This window comes from Coffea arabica, chromosome 11e, assembly GCF_036785885.1.
Source record: "Coffea arabica cultivar ET-39 chromosome 11e, Coffea Arabica ET-39 HiFi, whole genome shotgun sequence".
Lineage (NCBI taxonomy): Eukaryota > Viridiplantae > Streptophyta > Magnoliopsida > Gentianales > Rubiaceae > Coffea > Coffea arabica.
In genome coordinates, this window is record NC_092331.1 from 33,042,959 (window position 1) to 33,056,300 (window position 13,342).

At 42.4% G+C, this 13,342-nt stretch overlaps 25 non-coding genes across 25 annotated transcripts; all 25 read left to right on the forward strand.

Moving 5' to 3' along the window:
* The first annotated feature begins 163 nt into the window (after positions 1-163).
* Positions 164-282, forward strand: LOC140031838 (5S ribosomal RNA). Its single transcript, XR_011835763.1, has one exon. It is a non-coding gene; the product is annotated as a 5S ribosomal RNA (ribosomal RNA).
* A 418-nt stretch (positions 283-700) lies between these two features.
* On the forward strand, positions 701-819 carry LOC140023849 (5S ribosomal RNA). The gene has a single exon (XR_011827814.1). It is a non-coding gene; the product is annotated as a 5S ribosomal RNA (ribosomal RNA).
* Positions 820-1,235: 416 nt separating this feature from the next.
* On the forward strand, positions 1,236-1,354 carry LOC140021950 (5S ribosomal RNA). The gene has a single exon (XR_011825932.1). It is a non-coding gene; the product is annotated as a 5S ribosomal RNA (ribosomal RNA).
* Positions 1,355-1,772: 418 nt separating this feature from the next.
* LOC140022196 (5S ribosomal RNA) lies at positions 1,773-1,891 on the forward strand. The gene has a single exon (XR_011826178.1). It is a non-coding gene; the product is annotated as a 5S ribosomal RNA (ribosomal RNA).
* Positions 1,892-2,307: 416 nt separating this feature from the next.
* LOC140022197 (5S ribosomal RNA) lies at positions 2,308-2,426 on the forward strand. The gene has a single exon (XR_011826179.1). It is a non-coding gene; the product is annotated as a 5S ribosomal RNA (ribosomal RNA).
* A 417-nt stretch (positions 2,427-2,843) lies between these two features.
* Positions 2,844-2,962, forward strand: LOC140022198 (5S ribosomal RNA). The gene has a single exon (XR_011826180.1). It is a non-coding gene; the product is annotated as a 5S ribosomal RNA (ribosomal RNA).
* Positions 2,963-3,379: 417 nt separating this feature from the next.
* Positions 3,380-3,498, forward strand: LOC140031839 (5S ribosomal RNA). The gene has a single exon (XR_011835764.1). It is a non-coding gene; the product is annotated as a 5S ribosomal RNA (ribosomal RNA).
* A 416-nt stretch (positions 3,499-3,914) lies between these two features.
* Positions 3,915-4,033, forward strand: LOC140022199 (5S ribosomal RNA). The gene has a single exon (XR_011826181.1). It is a non-coding gene; the product is annotated as a 5S ribosomal RNA (ribosomal RNA).
* A 416-nt stretch (positions 4,034-4,449) lies between these two features.
* On the forward strand, positions 4,450-4,568 carry LOC140022201 (5S ribosomal RNA). The gene has a single exon (XR_011826183.1). It is a non-coding gene; the product is annotated as a 5S ribosomal RNA (ribosomal RNA).
* A 416-nt stretch (positions 4,569-4,984) lies between these two features.
* LOC140022202 (5S ribosomal RNA) lies at positions 4,985-5,103 on the forward strand. Its single transcript, XR_011826184.1, has one exon. It is a non-coding gene; the product is annotated as a 5S ribosomal RNA (ribosomal RNA).
* A 417-nt stretch (positions 5,104-5,520) lies between these two features.
* Positions 5,521-5,639, forward strand: LOC140022203 (5S ribosomal RNA). Its single transcript, XR_011826185.1, has one exon. It is a non-coding gene; the product is annotated as a 5S ribosomal RNA (ribosomal RNA).
* A 417-nt stretch (positions 5,640-6,056) lies between these two features.
* Positions 6,057-6,175, forward strand: LOC140031841 (5S ribosomal RNA). The gene has a single exon (XR_011835766.1). It is a non-coding gene; the product is annotated as a 5S ribosomal RNA (ribosomal RNA).
* Positions 6,176-6,591: 416 nt separating this feature from the next.
* Positions 6,592-6,710, forward strand: LOC140022204 (5S ribosomal RNA). Its single transcript, XR_011826186.1, has one exon. It is a non-coding gene; the product is annotated as a 5S ribosomal RNA (ribosomal RNA).
* Positions 6,711-7,126: 416 nt separating this feature from the next.
* LOC140022205 (5S ribosomal RNA) lies at positions 7,127-7,245 on the forward strand. Its single transcript, XR_011826187.1, has one exon. It is a non-coding gene; the product is annotated as a 5S ribosomal RNA (ribosomal RNA).
* A 417-nt stretch (positions 7,246-7,662) lies between these two features.
* On the forward strand, positions 7,663-7,781 carry LOC140022206 (5S ribosomal RNA). The gene has a single exon (XR_011826188.1). It is a non-coding gene; the product is annotated as a 5S ribosomal RNA (ribosomal RNA).
* Positions 7,782-8,198: 417 nt separating this feature from the next.
* On the forward strand, positions 8,199-8,317 carry LOC140031842 (5S ribosomal RNA). The gene has a single exon (XR_011835767.1). It is a non-coding gene; the product is annotated as a 5S ribosomal RNA (ribosomal RNA).
* Positions 8,318-8,734: 417 nt separating this feature from the next.
* On the forward strand, positions 8,735-8,853 carry LOC140023850 (5S ribosomal RNA). The gene has a single exon (XR_011827815.1). It is a non-coding gene; the product is annotated as a 5S ribosomal RNA (ribosomal RNA).
* Positions 8,854-9,269: 416 nt separating this feature from the next.
* Positions 9,270-9,388, forward strand: LOC140021952 (5S ribosomal RNA). The gene has a single exon (XR_011825934.1). It is a non-coding gene; the product is annotated as a 5S ribosomal RNA (ribosomal RNA).
* A 418-nt stretch (positions 9,389-9,806) lies between these two features.
* Positions 9,807-9,925, forward strand: LOC140022207 (5S ribosomal RNA). Its single transcript, XR_011826189.1, has one exon. It is a non-coding gene; the product is annotated as a 5S ribosomal RNA (ribosomal RNA).
* Positions 9,926-10,341: 416 nt separating this feature from the next.
* Positions 10,342-10,460, forward strand: LOC140022208 (5S ribosomal RNA). The gene has a single exon (XR_011826190.1). It is a non-coding gene; the product is annotated as a 5S ribosomal RNA (ribosomal RNA).
* A 416-nt stretch (positions 10,461-10,876) lies between these two features.
* Positions 10,877-10,995, forward strand: LOC140022209 (5S ribosomal RNA). The gene has a single exon (XR_011826191.1). It is a non-coding gene; the product is annotated as a 5S ribosomal RNA (ribosomal RNA).
* A 416-nt stretch (positions 10,996-11,411) lies between these two features.
* Positions 11,412-11,530, forward strand: LOC140022210 (5S ribosomal RNA). The gene has a single exon (XR_011826192.1). It is a non-coding gene; the product is annotated as a 5S ribosomal RNA (ribosomal RNA).
* A 416-nt stretch (positions 11,531-11,946) lies between these two features.
* Positions 11,947-12,065, forward strand: LOC140022212 (5S ribosomal RNA). Its single transcript, XR_011826194.1, has one exon. It is a non-coding gene; the product is annotated as a 5S ribosomal RNA (ribosomal RNA).
* A 418-nt stretch (positions 12,066-12,483) lies between these two features.
* LOC140022213 (5S ribosomal RNA) lies at positions 12,484-12,602 on the forward strand. The gene has a single exon (XR_011826195.1). It is a non-coding gene; the product is annotated as a 5S ribosomal RNA (ribosomal RNA).
* A 417-nt stretch (positions 12,603-13,019) lies between these two features.
* LOC140032298 (5S ribosomal RNA) lies at positions 13,020-13,138 on the forward strand. Its single transcript, XR_011836224.1, has one exon. It is a non-coding gene; the product is annotated as a 5S ribosomal RNA (ribosomal RNA).
* Positions 13,139-13,342: the final 204 nt, after the last annotated feature.

Consider the following 13,342-nt stretch of genomic DNA (forward strand, 5'->3'; position numbering starts at 1 on the left):
AACAGAGGGCAAATCAATAACAAAAAAAAAATATGAAAGCAAATAAACAAAAAGGTAAGAGAAAAATGCTTGAATTGACGCTTAAAAAGAATTTCGGTCTAGAAAAGCCACACTGCTTCGCAGGACGGGATGGTTTAAAAGAATAAAGCGAAAGGAACATGGCGGGTGCGATCATACCAGCACTAATGCACCGGATCCCATCAGAACTCCGAAGTTAAGCATGCTTGGGCGAGAGTAGTACTAGGATGGGTGACCCCCTGGGAATTCCTCTTGTTGCACCCCTCTTTTTTTTGTTTCGAAATCCAAATTTCCTATTCGTTCTTTATCCTGTAGTAATTTAGCTCCGTCGGAACGATTGTTTAATATTTTGCTTCTTGTCGAAGCGTGAAGGAGGATCTGAAGGCGCGAGACAAATCAGGAACGGTACGGCTCGATCAAAGCCCGGATCGTCGCTCAAATTTGTCGGCGCAAATGTATCAGCGCAAGCGTGAAGGATTGATTTCATGATAATTTAGAGTTGCGGGATGATGGAAAAAAACAGGGGGCAAATCAATAACAAAAAAAAAAATATGAAAGCAAATAAATAAAAGGATAATAGGAAAATGCTTGAATTGACGCTTAAAATGAATTTCGGTCTAGAAAAGCCACACTGTTTCGCAGGACGGGATGGTTTAAAAGAATAAAGCGAAAGGAACATGGCGAGTGTGATCATACCAGCACTAATGCACCGGATCCCATCAGAACTCCGAAGTTAAGCATGCGTGGGCGAGAGTAGTACTAGGAAGGGTGACCCCCTGGGAATTCCTCTTGTTGCACCCCTCTCTTTTTTGTTTCGAAATTCAAATTTTCTATTCGTTCTTTATCCTGTAGTAATTTAGGTCCTTCGGAACGATTGCTTCATATTTTGCTTTTTCTCGAAGCATGAAGGCGGATCTGAAGGCGCGAGACAAATCAGGAACGGTACGGTTCGATCAAAGCCCGGATCGTCGCTCAAATTTGTCGGCGCAAATGTATCAGCGCAAGCGTGAAGGATTGATTTCATGATAATTTAGAGTTGCGGGATGATGGAAAAAAACAGGGGGCAAATCAATAACAAAAAAAAATATGAAAGCAAATAAACAAAAGGGTAAGAGAAAAATGCTTGAATTGACGCTTAAAATGAATTTCGGTCTAGAAAAGCCACACTGCTTCGCAGGACGGGATGGTTTAAAAGAATAAAGCGAAAGGAACATGGCGGGTGCGATCATACCAGCACTAATGCACCGGATCCCATCAGAACTCCGAAGTTAAGCATGCTTGGGCGACAGTAGTACTAGGATGGGTGACCCCCTGGGAATTCCTCTTGTTGCACCCCTCTTTTTTTTGTTTCGAAATCCAAATTTCCTATTCGTTCTTTATCCTGTAGTAATTTAGCTCCGTCGGAACGATTGCTTAATATTTTGCTTCTTGTCGAAGCGTGAATGAGGATCTGAAGGCGCGAGACAAATCAGGAACGGTACGGCTCGATCAAAGCCCGGATCGTCGCTCAAATTTGTAGGCGCAAATGTATCAGCGCAAGCGTGAAGGATTGATTTCATGATAATTTAGAGTTGCGGGATGATGGTAAAAAACAGGGGGCAAATCAATAACAAAAAAAAATATATGAAAGCAAATAAATAAAAGGATAATAGGAAAATGCTTGAATTGACGCTTAAAATGAATTTCGGTCTAGAAAAGCCACACTGCTTCGCAGGACGGGGTAGTTTAAAAGAATAAAGCGAAAGGAATATGGCGGGTGCGATCATACCAGCACTAATGCACCGGATCCCATCAGAACTTCGAAATTAAGCGTGTTTGGGCGAGAGTAGTACTTGGATTGGTGACCCCCTGGGAAGTCCTCGTGTTGCACCCCTCTCTTTTTTGTTTCGAAATCCAAATTTCCTATTCGTTCTTTATCCTATAGTAATTTAGCTCCGTCGGAACGATTGCTTAATATTTTGCTTCTTGTCGAAGCGTGAAGGAGGATCTGAAGGCGCGAGACAAATCAGGAACGGTACGGCTCGATCAAAGCTCGGATCGTCGCTCAAATTTGTCGGCGCAAATGTATCAGCGCAAGCGTGAATGATTGATTTCATGATAATTTAGAGTTGCGGGATGATGGAAAAAAACAGGGGGCAAATCAATAACAAAAAAAAATATGAAAGTAAATAAATAAAAGGATAATAGGAAAATGCTTGAATTGACGCTTAAAATGAATTTCGGTCTAGAAAAGCCACACTGCTTCGCAGGACGGGGTAGTTTAAAAGAATAAAGCGAAAGAAATATGGCGGGTGCGATCATACCAGCACTAATGCACCGGATCCCATCAGAACTTCGAAATTAAGCGTGTTTGGGCGAGAGTAGTACTTGGATTGGTGACCCCCTGGGAAGTCCTCGTGTTGCACCCCTCTCTTTTTTGTTTCGAAATCCAAATTTCCTATTCGTTCTTTATCATGTAGTAATTTAGCTCTGTCGGAACGATTGCTTAATATTTTGCTTCTTGTCGAAGCGTGAAGGAGGATCTGAAGGCGCGAGACAAATCAGGAACGGTACGGTTCGATCAAAGCCCGGATCGTCGCTCAAATTTGTCGGCGCAAATGTATCAGCGCAAGCGTGAAGGATTGATTTCATGATAATTTAGAGTTGCGGGATGATGGAAAAAAAAAGGGGGCAAATCAATAACAAAAAAAAAATATGAAAGCAAATAAATAAAAGGATAATAGGAAAATGCTTGAATTGACGCTTAAAATGAATTTCGGTCTAGAAAAGCCACACTGCTTCGCAGGACGGGGTAGTTTAAAAGAATAAAGCGAAAGGAATATGGCGGGTGCGATCATACCAGCACTAATGCACCGGATCCCATCAGAACTTCGAAATTAAGCGTGTTTGGGCGAGAGTAGTACTTGGATTGGTGACCCCCTGGGAAGTCCTCGTGTTGCACCCCTCTCTTTTTTGTTTCGAAATCCAAATTTCCTATTCGGTCTTTATCCAGTAGTAATTTAGTTCCGTCGGAACGATTGCTTAATATTTTGCTTCTTGTCGAAGTGTGAAGGAGGATCTGAAGGCGCGAGACAAATCAGGAACGGTACGGTTCGATCAAAGCCCGGATCGTCGCTCAAATTTGTCGGCGCAAATGTATCAGCGCAAGCGTGAAGGATTGATTTCATGATAATTTAGAGTTGCGGGATGATGGAAAAAAACAGAGGGCAAATCAATAACAAAAAAAAAATATGAAAGCAAATAAACAAAAAGGTAAGAGAAAAATGCTTGAATTGACGCTTAAAAAGAATTTCGGTCTAGAAAAGCCACACTGCTTCGCAGGACGGGATGGTTTAAAAGAATAAAGCGAAAGGAACATGGCGGGTGCGATCATACCAGCACTAATGCACCGGATCCCATCAGAACTCCGAAGTTAAGCATGCTTGGGCGAGAGTAGTACTAGGATGGGTGACCCCCTGGGAATTCCTCTTGTTGCACCCCTCTTTTTTTTGTTTCGAAATCCAAATTTCCTATTCGTTCTTTATCCTGTAGTAATTTAGCTCCGTCGGAACGATTGTTTAATATTTTGCTTCTTGTCGAAGCGTGAAGGAGGATCTGAAGGCGCGAGACAAATCAGGAACGGTACGGCTCGATCAAAGCTCGGATCGTCGCTCAAATTTGTCGGCGCAAATGTATCAGCGCAAGCGTGAATGATTGATTTCATGATAATTTAGAGTTGCGGGATGATGGAAAAAAACAGGGGGCAAATCAATAACAAAAAAAAATATGAAAGTAAATAAATAAAAGGATAATAGGAAAATGCTTGAATTGACGCTTAAAATGAATTTCGGTCTAGAAAAGCCACACTGCTTCGCAGGACGGGGTAGTTTAAAAGAATAAAGCGAAAGAAATATGGCGGGTGCGATCATACCAGCACTAATGCACCGGATCCCATCAGAACTTCGAAATTAAGCGTGTTTGGGCGAGAGTAGTACTTGGATTGGTGACCCCCTGGGAAGTCCTCGTGTTGCACCCCTCTCTTTTTTGTTTCGAAATCCAAATTTCCTATTCGTTCTTTATCATGTAGTAATTTAGCTCTGTCGGAACGATTGCTTAATATTTTGCTTCTTGTCGAAGCGTGAATGAGGATCTGAAGGCGCGAGACAAATCAGGAACGGTACGGCTCGATCAAAGCCCGGATCGTCGCTCAAATTTGTCGGCGCAAATGTATCAGCGCAAGCGTGAAGGATTGATTTCATGATAATTTAGAGCTGCGGGATGATGGAAAAAAACAGGGGGCAAATTAATAACAAAAAAAAATATGAAAGCAAATAAATAAAAGGATAATAGGAAAATGCTTGAATTGACGCTTAAAATGAATTTCGGTCTAGAAAAGCCACACTGCTTCGCAGGACGGGGTAGTTTAAAAGAATAAAGCGAAAGGAATATGGTGGGTGCGATCATACCAGCACTAATGCACCGGATCCCATCAGAACTTCGAAATTAAGCGTGTTTGGGCGAGAGTAGTACTTGGATTGGTGACCCCCTGGGAAGTCCTCGTGTTGCACCCCTCTCTTTTTTGTTTCGAAATCCAAATTTCCTATTCGTTCTTTATCCTGCAGTAATTTAGCTCCGTCGGAACGATTGCTTAATATTTTGCTTCTTGTCGAAGCGTGAAGGAGGATCTGAAGGCGCGAGACAAATCAGGAACGGTACGGCTCGATCAAAGCTCGGATCGTCGCTCAAATTTGTCGGCGCAAATGTATCAGCGCAAGCGTGAATGATTGATTTCATGATAATTTAGAGTTGCGGGATGATGGAAAAAAACAGGGGGCAAATCAATAACAAAAAAAAATATGAAAGTAAATAAATAAAAGGATAATAGGAAAATGCTTGAATTGACGCTTAAAATGAATTTCGGTCTAGAAAAGCCACACTGCTTCGCAGGACGGGGTAGTTTAAAAGAATAAAGCGAAAGAAATATGGCGGGTGCGATCATACCAGCACTAATGCACCGGATCCCATCAGAACTTCGAAATTAAGCGTGTTTGGGCGAGAGTAGTACTTGGATTGGTGACCCCCTGGGAAGTCCTCGTGTTGCACCCCTCTCTTTTTTGTTTCGAAATCCAAATTTCCTATTCGTTCTTTATCATGTAGTAATTTAGCTCTGTCGGAACGATTGCTTAATATTTTGCTTCTTGTCGAAGCGTGAAGGAGGATCTGAAGGCGCGAGACAAATCAGGAACGGTACGGTTCGATCAAAGCCCGGATCGTCGCTCAAATTTGTCGGCGCAAATGTATCAGCGCAAGCGTGAAGGATTGATTTCATGATAATTTAGAGTTGCGGGATGATGGAAAAAAAAAGGGGGCAAATCAATAACAAAAAAAAAATATGAAAGCAAATAAATAAAAGGATAATAGGAAAATGCTTGAATTGACGCTTAAAATGAATTTCGGTCTAGAAAAGCCACACTGCTTCGCAGGACGGGGTAGTTTAAAAGAATAAAGCGAAAGGAATATGGCGGGTGCGATCATACCAGCACTAATGCACCGGATCCCATCAGAACTTCGAAATTAAGCGTGTTTGGGCGAGAGTAGTACTTGGATTGGTGACCCCCTGGGAAGTCCTCGTGTTGCACCCCTCTCTTTTTTGTTTCGAAATCCAAATTTCCTATTCGGTCTTTATCCAGTAGTAATTTAGTTCCGTCGGAACGATTGCTTAATATTTTGCTTCTTGTCGAAGTGTGAAGGAGGATCTGAAGGCGCGAGACAAATCAGGAACGGTACGGTTCGATCAAAGCCCGGATCGTCGCTCAAATTTGTCGGCGCAAATGTATCAGCGCAAGCGTGAAGGATTGATTTCATGATAATTTAGAGTTGCGGGATGATGGAAAAAAACAGGGGGCAAATCAATAACAAAAAAAAAATATGAAAGCAAATAAACAAAAAGGTAAGAGAAAAATGCTTGAATTGACGCTTAAAATGAATTTCGGTCTAGAAAAGCCACACTGCTTCGCAGGACGGGATGGTTTAAAAGAATAAAGCGAAAGGAACATGGCGGGTGCGATCATACCAGCACTAATGCACCGGATCCCATCAGAACTCCGAAGTTAAGCATGCTTGGGCGAGAGTAGTACTAGGATGGGTGACCCCCTGGGAATTCCTCTTGTTGCACCCCTCTTTTTTTTGTTTCGAAATCCAAATTTCCTATTCGTTCTTTATCCTGCAGTAATTTAGCTCCGTCGGAACGATTGCTTAATATTTTGCTTCTTGTCGAAGCGTGAATGAGGATCTGAAGGCGCGAGACAAATCAGGAACGGTACGGCTCGATCAAAGCCCGGATCGTCGCTCAAATTTGTCGGCGCAAATGTATCAGCGCAAGCGTGAAGGATTGATTTCATGATAATTTAGAGCTGCGGGATGATGGAAAAAAACAGGGGGCAAATTAATAACAAAAAAAAATATGAAAGCAAATAAATAAAAGGATAATAGGAAAATGCTTGAATTGACGCTTAAAATGAATTTCGGCCTAGAAAAGCCACACTGCTTCGCAGGACGGGGTAGTTTAAAAGAATAAAGCGAAAGGAATATGGTGGGTGCGATCATACCAGCACTAATGCACCGGATCCCATCAGAACTTCGAAATTAAGCGTGTTTGGGCGAGAGTAGTACTTGGATTGGTGACCCCCTGGGAAGTCCTCGTGTTGCACCCCTCTCTTTTTTGTTTCGAAATCCAAATTTCCTATTCGTTCTTTATCCTGCAGTAATTTAGCTCCGTCGGAACGATTGCTTAATATTTTGCTTCTTGTCGAAGCGTGAAGGAGGATCTGAAGGCGCGAGACAAATCAGGAACGGTACGGCTCGATCAAAGCCCGGATCGTCGCTCAAATTTGTCGGCGCAAATGTATCAGCGCAAGCGTGAATGATTGATTTCATGATAATTTAGAGTTGCGGGATGATGGAAAAAAACAGGGGGCAAATCAATAACAAAAAAAAATATGAAAGCAAATAAATAAAAGGATAATAGGAAAATGCTTGAATTGACGCTTAAAATGAATTTCGGTCTAGAAAAGCCACACTGCTTCGCAGGACGGGGTAGTTTAAAAGAATAAAGCGAAAGAAATATGGCGGGTGCGATCATACCAGCACTAATGCACCGGATCCCATCAGAACTTCGAAATTAAGCGTGTTTGGGCGAGAGTAGTACTTGGATTGGTGACCCCCTGGGAAGTCCTCGTGTTGCACCCCTCTCTTTTTTGTTTCGAAATCCAAATTTCCTATTCGTTCTTTATCATGTAGTAATTTAGCTCTGTCGGAACGATTGCTTAATATTTTGCTTCTTGTCGAAGCGTGAAGGAGGATCTGAAGGCGCGAGACAAATCAGGAACGGTACGGTTCGATCAAAGCCCGGATCGTCGCTCAAATTTGTCGGCGCAAATGTATCAGCGCAAGCGTGAAGGATTGATTTCATGATAATTTAGAGTTGCGGGATGATGGAAAAAAAAAGGGGGCAAATCAATAACAAAAAAAAAATATGAAAGCAAATAAATAAAAGGATAATAGGAAAATGCTTGAATTGACGCTTAAAATGAATTTCGGTCTAGAAAAGCCACACTGCTTCGCAGGACGGGGTAGTTTAAAAGAATAAAGCGAAAGGAATATGGCGGGTGCGATCATACCAGCACTAATGCACCGGATCCCATCAGAACTTCGAAATTAAGCGTGTTTGGGCGAGAGTAGTACTTGGATTGGTGACCCCCTGGGAAGTCCTCGTGTTGCACCCCTCTCTTTTTTGTTTCGAAATCCAAATTTCCTATTCGGTCTTTATCCAGTAGTAATTTAGTTCCGTCGGAACGATTGCTTAATATTTTGCTTCTTGTCGAAGTGTGAAGGAGGATCTGAAGGCGCGAGACAAATCAGGAACGGTACGGTTCGATCAAAGCCCGGATCGTCGCTCAAATTTGTCGGCGCAAATGTATCAGCGCAAGCGTGAAGGATTGATTTCATGATAATTTAGAGTTGCGGGATGATGGAAAAAAACAGAGGGCAAATCAATAACAAAAAAAAAATATGAAAGCAAATAAACAAAAAGGTAAGAGAAAAATGCTTGAATTGACGCTTAAAAAGAATTTCGGTCTAGAAAAGCCACACTGCTTCGCAGGACGGGATGGTTTAAAAGAATAAAGCGAAAGGAACATGGCGGGTGCGATCATACCAGCACTAATGCACCGGATCCCATCAGAACTCCGAAGTTAAGCATGCTTGGGCGAGAGTAGTACTAGGATGGGTGACCCCCTGGGAATTCCTCTTGTTGCACCCCTCTTTTTTTTGTTTCGAAATCCAAATTTCCTATTCGTTCTTTATCCTGTAGTAATTTAGCTCCGTCGGAACGATTGTTTAATATTTTGCTTCTTGTCGAAGCGTGAAGGAGGATCTGAAGGCGCGAGACAAATCAGGAACGGTACGGCTCGATCAAAGCCCGGATCGTCGCTCAAATTTGTCGGCGCAAATGTATCAGCGCAAGCGTGAAGGATTGATTTCATGATAATTTAGAGTTGCGGGATGATGGAAAAAAACAGGGGGCAAATCAATAACAAAAAAAAAATATGAAAGCAAATAAATAAAAGGATAATAGGAAAATGCTTGAATTGACGCTTAAAATGAATTTCGGTCTAGAAAAGCCACACTGCTTCGCAGGACGGGGTGGTTTAAAAGAATAAAGCGAAAGGAACATGGCGAGTGTGATCATACCAGCACTAATGCACCGGATCCCATCAGAACTCCGAAGTTAAGCATGCGTGGGCGAGAGTAGTACTAGGAAGGGTGACCCCCTGGGAATTCCTCTTGTTGCACCCCTCTCTTTTTTGTTTCGAAATTCAAATTTTCTATTCGTTCTTTATCCTGTAGTAATTTAGGTCCTTCGGAACGATTGCTTCATATTTTGCTTTTTCTCGAAGCATGAAGGCGGATCTGAAGGCGCGAGACAAATCAGGAACGGTACGGTTCGATCAAAGCCCGGATCGTCGCTCAAATTTGTCGGCGCAAATGTATCAGCGCAAGCGTGAAGGATTGATTTCATGATAATTTAGAGTTGCGGGATGATGGAAAAAAACAGGGGGCAAATCAATAACAAAAAAAAATATGAAAGCAAATAAACAAAAGGGTAAGAGAAAAATGCTTGAATTGACGCTTAAAATGAATTTCGGTCTAGAAAAGCCACACTGCTTCGCAGGACGGGATGGTTTAAAAGAATAAAGCGAAAGGAACATGGCGGGTGCGATCATACCAGCACTAATGCACCGGATCCCATCAGAACTCCGAAGTTAAGCATGCTTGGGCGACAGTAGTACTAGGATGGGTGACCCCCTGGGAATTCCTCTTGTTGCACCCCTCTTTTTTTTGTTTCGAAATCCAAATTTCCTATTCGTTCTTTATCCTGTAGTAATTTAGCTCCGTCGGAACGATTGCTTAATATTTTGCTTCTTGTCGAAGCGTGAATGAGGATCTGAAGGCGCGAGACAAATCAGGAACGGTACGGCTCGATCAAAGCCCGGATCGTCGCTCAAATTTGTAGGCGCAAATGTATCAGCGCAAGCGTGAAGGATTGATTTCATGATAATTTAGAGTTGCGGGATGATGGTAAAAAACAGGGGGCAAATCAATAACAAAAAAAAATATATGAAAGCAAATAAATAAAAGGATAATAGGAAAATGCTTGAATTGACGCTTAAAATGAATTTCGGTCTAGAAAAGCCACACTGCTTCGCAGGACGGGGTAGTTTAAAAGAATAAAGCGAAAGGAATATGGCGGGTGCGATCATACCAGCACTAATGCACCGGATCCCATCAGAACTTCGAAATTAAGCGTGTTTGGGCGAGAGTAGTACTTGGATTGGTGACCCCCTGGGAAGTCCTCGTGTTGCACCCCTCTCTTTTTTGTTTCGAAATCCAAATTTCCTATTCGTTCTTTATCCTATAGTAATTTAGCTCCGTCGGAACGATTGCTTAATATTTTGCTTCTTGTCGAAGCGTGAAGGAGGATCTGAAGGCGCGAGACAAATCAGGAACGGTACGGCTCGATCAAAGCCCGGATCGTCGCTCAAATTTGTCGGCGCAAATGTATCAGCGCAAGCGTGAAGGATTGATTTCATGATAATTTAGAGTTGCGGGATGATGGAAAAAAACAGGGGGCAAATCAATAACAAAAAAAAATATGAAAGCAAATAAATAAAAGGATAATAGGAAAATGCTTGAATTGACGCTTAAAATGAATTTCGGTCTAGAAAAGCCACACTGCTTCGCAGGACGGGGTAGTTTAAAAGAATAAAGCGAAAGGAATATGGTGGGTGCGATCATACCAGCACTAATGCACCGGATCCCATCAGAACTTCGAAATTAAGCGTGTTTGGGCGAGAGTAGTACTTGGATTGGTGACCCCCTGGGAAGTCCTCGTGTTGCACCCCTCTCTTTTTTGTTTCGAAATCCAAATTTCCTATTCGTTCTTTATCCTGCAGTAATTTAGCTCCGTCGGAACGATTGCTTAATATTTTGCTTCTTGTCGAAGCATGAAGGAGGATCTGAAGGCGCGAGACAAATCAGGAACGGTACGGCTCGATCAAAGCCCGGATCGTCGCTCAAATTTGTCGGCGCAAATGTATCAGCGCAAGCGTGAATGATTGATTTCATGATAATTTAGAGTTGCGGGATGATGGAAAAAAACAGGGGGCAAATCAATAACAAAAAAAAATATGAAAGCAAATAAATAAAAGGATAATAGGAAAATGCTTGAATTGACGCTTAAAATGAATTTCGGTCTAGAAAAGCCACACTGCTTCGCAGGACGGGGTAGTTTAAAAGAATAAAGCGAAAGAAATATGGCGGGTGCGATCATACCAGCACTAATGCACCGGATCCCATCAGAACTTCGAAATTAAGCGTGTTTGGGCGAGAGTAGTACTTGGATTGGTGACCCCCTGGGAAGTCCTCGTGTTGCACCCCTCTCTTTTTTGTTTCGAAATCCAAATTTCCTATTCGTTCTTTATCCTATAGTAATTTAGCTCCGTCGGAACGATTGCTTAATATTTTGCTTCTTGTCGAAGCGTGAAGGAGGATCTGAAGGCGCGAGACAAATCAGGAACGGTACGGCTCGATCAAAGCCCGGATCGTCGCTCAAATTTGTCGGCGCAAATGTATCAGCGCAAGCGTGAAGGATTGATTTCATGATAATTTTGAGTTGCGGGATGATGGAAAAAAACAGGGGGCAAATCAATAACAAAAAAAAATATGAAAGCAAATAAATAAAAGGATAATAGGAAAATGCTTGAATTGACGCTTAAAATGAATTTCGGTCTAGAAAAGCCACACTGCTTCGCAGGACGGGGTAGTTTAAAAGAATAAAGCGAAAGGAATATGGTGGGTGCGATCATACCAGCACTAATGCACCGGATCCCATCAGAACTTCGAAATTAAGCGTGTTTGGGCGAGAGTAGTACTTGGATTGGTGACCCCCTGGGAAGTCCTCGTGTTGCACCCCTCTCTTTTTTGTTTCGAAATCCAAATTTCCTATTCGTTCTTTATCCTGCAGTAATTTAGCTCCGTCGGAACGATTGCTTAATATTTTGCTTCTTGTCGAAGCGTGAAGGAGGATCTGAAGGCGCGAGACAAATCAGGAACGGTACGGCTCGATCAAAGCCCGGATCGTCGCTCAAATTTGTCGGCGCAAATGTATCAGCGCAAGCGTGAATGATTGATTTCATGATAATTTAGAGTTGCGGGATGATGGAAAAAAACAGGGGGCAAATCAATAACAAAAAAAAATATGAAAGCAAATAAATAAAAGGATAATAGGAAAATGCTTGAATTGACTCTTAAAATGAATTTCGGTCTAGAAAAGCCACACTGCTTCGCAGGACGGGGTAGTTTAAAAGAATAAAGCGAAAGAAATATGGCGGGTGCGATCATACCAGCACTAATGCACCGGATCCCATCAGAACTTCGAAATTAAGCGTGTTTGGGCGAGAGTAGTACTTGGATTGGTGACCCCCTGGGAAGTCCTCGTGTTGCACCCCTCTCTTTTTTGTTTCGAAATCCAAATTTCCTATTCGTTCTTTATCATGTAGTAATTTAGCTCTGTCGGAACGATTGCTTAATATTTTGCTTCTTGTCGAAGCGTGAAGGAGGATCTGAAGGCGCGAGACAAATCAGGAACGGTACGGTTCGATCAAAGCCCGGATCGTCGCTCAAATTTGTCGGCGCAAATGTATCAGCGCAAGCGTGAAGGATTGATTTCATGATAATTTAGAGTTGCGGGATGATGGAAAAAAAAAGGGGGCAAATCAATAACAAAAAAAAAAATATGAAAGCAAATAAATAAAAGGATAATAGGAAAATGCTTGAATTGACGCTTAAAATGAATTTCGGTCTAGAAAAGCCACACTGCTTCGCAGGACGGGGTAGTTTAAAAGAATAAAGCGAAAGGAATATGGCGGGTGCGATCATACCAGCACTAATGCACCGGATCCCATCAGAACTTCGAAATTAAGCGTGTTTGGGCGAGAGTAGTACTTGGATTGGTGACCCCCTGGGAAGTCCTCGTGTTGCACCCCTCTCTTTTTTGTTTCGAAATCCAAATTTCCTATTCGGTCTTTATCCAGTAGTAATTTAGTTCCGTCGGAACGATTGCTTAATATTTTGCTTCTTGTCGAAGTGTGAAGGAGGATCTGAAGGCGCGAGACAAATCAGGAACGATACGGTTCGATCAAAGCCCGGATCGTCGCTCAAATTTGTCGGCGCAAATGTATCAGCGCAAGCGTGAAGGATTGATTTCATGATAATTTAGAGTTGCGGGATGATGGAAAAAAACAGGGGGCAAATCAATAACAAAAAAAAAATATGAAAGCAAATAAACAAAAAGGTAAGAGAAAAATGCTTGAATTGACGCTTAAAATGAATTTCGGTCTAGAAAAGCCACACTGCTTCGCAGGACGGGATGGTTTAAAAGAATAAAGCGAAAGGAACATGGCGGGTGCGATCATACCAGCACTAATGCACCGGATCCCATCAGAACTCCGAAGTTAAGCATGCTTGGGCGAGAGTAGTACTAGGAAGGGTGACCCCCTGGGAATTCCTCTTGTTGCACCCCTCTCTTTTTTGTTTCGAAATTCAAATTTTCTATTCGTTCTTTATCCTGTAGTAATTTAGGTCCTTCGGAACGATTGCTTCATATTTTGCTTTTTCTCGAAGCATGAAGGCGGATCTGAAGGCGCGAGACAAATCAGGAACGGTACGGCTCGACCAAAGCCCGGATCATCGCTCAAATTTGTCGGCGCAAATGTATCAGCGCAAG